A 6000-nucleotide genomic window follows, 5' to 3' on the forward strand; every position below is an offset into this window, starting at 1 on the left:
CGCACTACCTTTAATCAAAGTATTTTACACCTAATTTCACTTCATTTCTTCTTAATATTCAAGAGATTACGTTAGGTTAAATGGTTGAGCAAAAAAAGCGCAAACCTGGACGAAAAAATCAAATTTGTCGTTTGCGATACCATTCCAGAAAAAAATAAGCAAATTGCAAAAGTGTTTGTTGGATATAATTTTTCTGCAATGTCTGAGTTCGCCTAACTGCTTTAAATGCACTCAGTTCTACCAAGAAGAGAAGAGTGAGGATGAAGAGCTCTTATAGCGATGAACTTTGTAGATCTGTATGTGTCTACAGCGACAGCAAAGCTATGCTCATGGCCTTAGGCAGCTCTCCAATCACATCAAGGGTAGTTGTGTGCTGTAAATCCAGGCTGAACTATGTCGGTAGACATAATAACCTGATGCTAACATGGATCACGGGGCACGTGGGTATCGCGGGTAACGAGATCTCTGACTCTTTCTGCCAAATTCTTTGTCCCGGAGCTCGTTCTGCTACTCCCTTCTGCAGCCATCAAAGCCACGGTTAGCAAATGGGTTACTCTAACCCTCAAGCGAGTTTGGTAGGCTGAGAGAGGCTGCAGATGCACAAAAATGAGATTACCTGTCATGCCCGATCAACTGTCGCAGTTCCTCCTGTCACTAAGCAGAAGGGACTGTAGGCGGCTGGTTGGACTGATGACGGGCCACTTTCTATGAGCAAAGCACATGGAAAAGGTGGAAATCAGATCGTGTACTCTGCCTAGTATATGGAGAGGAGTATGAGACGACGGACCACTTTCTGTGCGTCTGCCCGGCCTTCGCTCAAATCAGGCTTGCGGTCTTTATGTCTGATGTGTTCCTTGGCGCCACGAGATCTACTCAGATATCTTCGAAGGTCGAGTAGATTTAAAGAAAATTAAAAAGGGAACTCGAGTGCAGTACAGTGGACTTAATTGTGTCTGAATACTGTACTTGCTAGTCTGTCTCGACAAAAAAAAAAGAGAGTGGACTTCAAATAGTTCACTTTGCTTTTCTGAAAATTTACTTCGGCATATTTTTTTTAGCAAATATGAACTATCTACTGCTCAGCACAGCCCAGCAGCCGGTTATTTCGGGCAATTCATTAGATTTGCATCCACTTATTTCAGCCAAACAAATGTTCCAAATTGTTTTGACTTTCCACCTCAATTTTAATAAAATTGAAATTTCTCAACTTAGTAAAGGTCGAACGCCGCATGTCGAAGTCGAGCAACTGTAAGAGCAAAATGCACGATTTCACTGCATGAAGCTGCTCTTGCAACTTGACTCCAAGCCGCTGTGATTGACACTGACTGAAATGCAATTTAGATGCGAATAAAATTAAATACTACAGGCAGACAATAGTTTTGTGAAATGCAACGATTAAATTTGCCACACTTAAAGACAGCAACAAAAAATTGGGTCACAGATTTCAAGAAGCAAAGCTAATCGATGCAACTTAAATGCAAAGAAAAAAAAATCAAAGCAATAATATAATTGCTACAACAACAAAACAAAAACACACTGAAAGCCACATGCGAAACGCTATTGCAAAACCTAAGCAAGAGCAGGCCGTGCAAGCGCATACAAAGCGGCACAGAGTTTACGTAAATAAAAATCATTTGTACGTTGAACTCGAACGATTTTTGATCACAATTTAGTTTGCAGAAGACAAAAAAAAAACAAACAAAAAAAAACACGATTGCGGTAATCGGTGTCATGCCATTGGCATATTTTTACGAATAAAGCAAATAAGTGCGCTTACATATGAATACGAATTCCATACGATAAAGTATTGTATACACATACATATGTATCTGTATGTGAGCGTACATATGCGTATGTGTGTGTGTTTGCATTTATTTGCTGGGTTAGCTACGCTTGACGCTACCAAACCCCTTTTGCGCAACAACAACTTGACGGCACTGTTGGGTAAGGTAAGTGACAGATGGCGAGCCCAGTGATTTTTCGACAAATGCCGGTTTTCCTGAATTTGAAATAGTTTTTGATTGCACACTGAAGTTAGTTTTATTAGCTCGTCATGCTTTTGACGATCCAGGGGAAGGGACGAGTGCTATAGTAAATAATTCGATAACATCGTGCTAGGGTAGTCTTAGTTAGCAACAAATACCAGCATGACTCTGCTAGAGTTATTGGCCAATGTTTTTTTGTTTTTGCCGCATTAAAATTCAATTCACACTTAAGCGCCTGCTCAATTGCTGGCTTTGGTCAATCGTAAGAAGCGTGCAAAATAAATTTAAATCGGTTTGCGTGTGAACAACGAACAACAGCAACGATTTATGTGCATATATACGAAAATATTATATATAATAATATATATTGCAGAAAGACATAAATTTATGTACTATAAAATATATGTATATGTATGTATTTTTATAAAACACAGTGTACATTTTTCTAACAAGTTTTTTTATAATTTTAAACGAAACATTTTTGTTGTGAATGCTTTGAGATTATTACTGTTATTATTGATTGGCTGTCTCATAGAATGTGCTCTGCTGTTTCTTGTGCATCTTTGCAGGCACTCTACAGGAACCGTTTTCTATCACACCTATCTTTTTCATGTGATAATTAAGTATACAGCGTCCTGTTAGTTATTCAGTGTAAAGTTGTATATCCTTTCTGCCTAGGTTAAGGATTGCTTCTGTCTTTATCCGTTCTGGATCTACGAGTCTTTTCGTTTGCTGCATGTTCGATTGGGTTCTCCAGTAATCGATCGACCTGGTTGTTCCCAATCACGCAGAAAGGCACTTTTGAAGCTGTTATTTACCCCGCAGAAAGGTTGTGGACCTATGAAGGGAGTGTTTGCCCCCTTTTTCGCTAAAGTGTCCGCAATTCCATTCCTTTCGCGCCCCTCAGATCCCGGAACCCATATCAAGGTAACAAAGATGCTAGGGTGTTTAGGATTTTAAAACTTTCGCAGACCAACCTTGAGTGGAATGAGAAGCTATCCAGCGATTTTAGAGCTGCTTGGCTGTCAGAGAGAATGTTAATATTGGCACCGCGCTTGCCTCTCCGTAGACATTCTCTGGTACACAGCTCTAAGGCGTGGACTTCCGCCTGGTAAATGGAAGTGGCTTTTCCCATTGCAACTGCTTTTTTGAAATGTGGTTCGAGAATTCCGGCCCCGGCACTGAATGGGCTTAAAATCAAAAAGCATAAATCTTAAACTGCAAATGGACGCATTTGATGAACTAAACTTAAATCAATATTAGCTCCCATAAATGACATTTTAATGCTTCTGCCATAAGTGGAATTTAAGTAGCTGCTTTCCATTTCTTTTTCAAGTTGAAACCGTAGGCCCGAGCAGTCAGTGTTTTAGTATGTAAAAGTAGAATTCCTCAAACTTTTAGGTGCACGCAAATTCTATGTATGTAGAGTGAATGAAAAAAAAGAAAAACAAAACAAAAAATTGAATATGTTCGCTTATATCTTCCAAACTGGAGCACACAATGAATTAAACATTTATATAGCTCTTACTTATATTTCCATGCAGGCTATAGGCACTAAATGAATCCTTAAGTAGTGCTGGAATTGACGTCTTTAGAAGAAACCTATTTATCCTAAGCTTTGGTTCATATTCGGAATATGTATTGTGTACTTACATGAAAAGTATTTGAAAAAAAGAGACGTAACACAAGAAACTCCAAACTCTCGTAAGAAAACTCATGACCGCTGGCGATATGGAAGACCCGGAAGTACCTTAGTGCTTTTCACTAGGAAACGCAATATGGAAGACCTGTTACTACCCACATTGAAAGGGGGTACCACTGCAACTGTCTTCGGAGGTTAAATACTTAGGAGTAATCCTAGATAGTAAGCTTACCTGGAAAAGCATGTCGAGCAGAAGGTCCTTCGAACACTAAAAGTCATCTGGCAGTATAAGAGAACCTTTGGCAAAACATGGGGTCTAAGACCGGCGATAGTACATGTACATCACCCTGATTAGACCCATTATTACATACGCCTCAATAGTATGGTTGAAAGCCACAATGGTTAATTCCAGAGTAAAACCCCTAAATATGCTACAGAAGAAGTGTGTGCTTGGGGGTCACAGGTGCCATGAGTACGACACCTGGTGATGCCCTTAATGGCATTCTGAACTTTCAACCTCTAGATCTTCAAATTTGAAAGGACGCGATGAAGGCGGCGTACAGGCTCAAGTTAAATGGAGTCTGGGGAAATGAAGAAAGCACTGGCAACTCTCAGATATGCCACGAGTTGTCTTAGCGGTGCACACTGTTCTCGATGCCGGTGGAGAATCGGCGTTGGCTTCGGTAGGAAGTATGATGTTTTGATCCCAAATAGAGATCAATGGTTAAGTCCACAGAACCTATTAGTCGAAGACACTAAGTACTCCTATGCCACAGGACAGATGGCCACGGTATTCGCGACGGAAGTCTATGCCATCTTGAATGTGGCGTACTGGCTAATTGAGAAAAAGTGGCAGGGCAACAGTATTGGAATTTGTAGTGACAGTCAAGCTGCACTGAAAGTCCTTGCTAACCCACGCTGCTCTTCGAACTTAGTCGGTGAATGTAAGACAAAACTGAACAGTGTTGCAAAATTAAAAAAATGCTAGTCTTATTTGGGTGCCTGAACATTGTGGCATTGTAACGAGTTAGCTGATAGATTGGCTAATGAGGGCTCTGCACGTATGCCACTAGACCCTGAACCCTTTCAAGGTGTCAATTCTGCATCGATTCAATTATGGATTGACGATTTCATGAAGTCTACCCATAGAGGTTGAACTCGTGCAGAGTAGCCAAATGCTTTGTGAACGGACCAAACTTATTACTTTTCCTTAAATCTTTTACTTGATAAATTTCTTGCAATTTTTGCTCAGCACCACACACTGTGCACTGTTATTTATATGTTTTAAAGCAATGCGGTAGCAAAGTGGTGTTGGCGCGATTGGCTAACCATCTTCTTCTTATCGCCTTTCACACTTTGCATGCAAATCAAAAATCAAACAAACGTCACACAAACAATAGCCAGCCACACAATAGTACTACAACAATAACAACAACAATGCTTGGTGATCATTCGAATTCATGTTGATTATGCAAGTGTAAGTGTTTGATATGCAATCGAGTAGTTGGTTTATTTGTAGTTGTTAGTGTTGGCGTTATATTGTGTTTTAACCCAATTTCCAAGCACTTTGCGGTGTCTTCATTTTCGCCATTGTTTACCTTTATTTAATATTTTTTACTTTGCGCTTTGCAAAGCACTATTAGATAACAATAATCGCGCAATAACGCGATAAAAATAATAATAATAATGAGAGTAGTATTAAAAATGTTTTGTAAGCAACAAAAGACTTAAGCGACAAACCTGAAAGCTGGAAAATTTTTAATTTGCTTAATAGATGGAAAGCGTTTGAATAAAGGATTTATAATTATGTTAGTCAACCTTTTAATGAATCTCAATTTCACACTAAATGGTAGATGCCGTCGGTATGGGATGGAAAAGGGCACAGCTAACTAAAAATTTTATTCAAAAATAGTATTTTGCCGGTTCTCAGACATCTTGGCTAGTTGAGTAACCAGTTACAAGTAGGTAATAATTAAGGAACATGTAATCATTTAAAATGGCTTTGATCAGGCCTGTTTGTATATGCTGCTTTTATGTGATAGTGAAATAAGCGCTTTCTCGACATATTTCATAAGCGGATTTATTTAATTTATTTATTTAATACAATTAATAGTCTAAAAAATACAGTATTTCTTACAGACTATGAAAACAGATTAATGCTAAATTATTTAATCAAAGTAAAATTAAACTTATAATTAACTAGCTTCAATTGTAATGAGTACAAGTATAACTTACAGAGGAGGATTATTCATTTTAGTAAGTCAAGAAATACAAAGTTTCTTACAGACTACATAGAACTAAGAGTATTTATATAGAAGTAATTATCAAAATTAAAGCTTAGGAAACTAAATTAACAAAATATACTAGGTAATT

Source organism: Anastrepha ludens, chromosome 6, assembly GCF_028408465.1.
Source record: "Anastrepha ludens isolate Willacy chromosome 6, idAnaLude1.1, whole genome shotgun sequence".
Classification (NCBI taxonomy): Eukaryota; Metazoa; Arthropoda; class Insecta; order Diptera; family Tephritidae; genus Anastrepha; species Anastrepha ludens.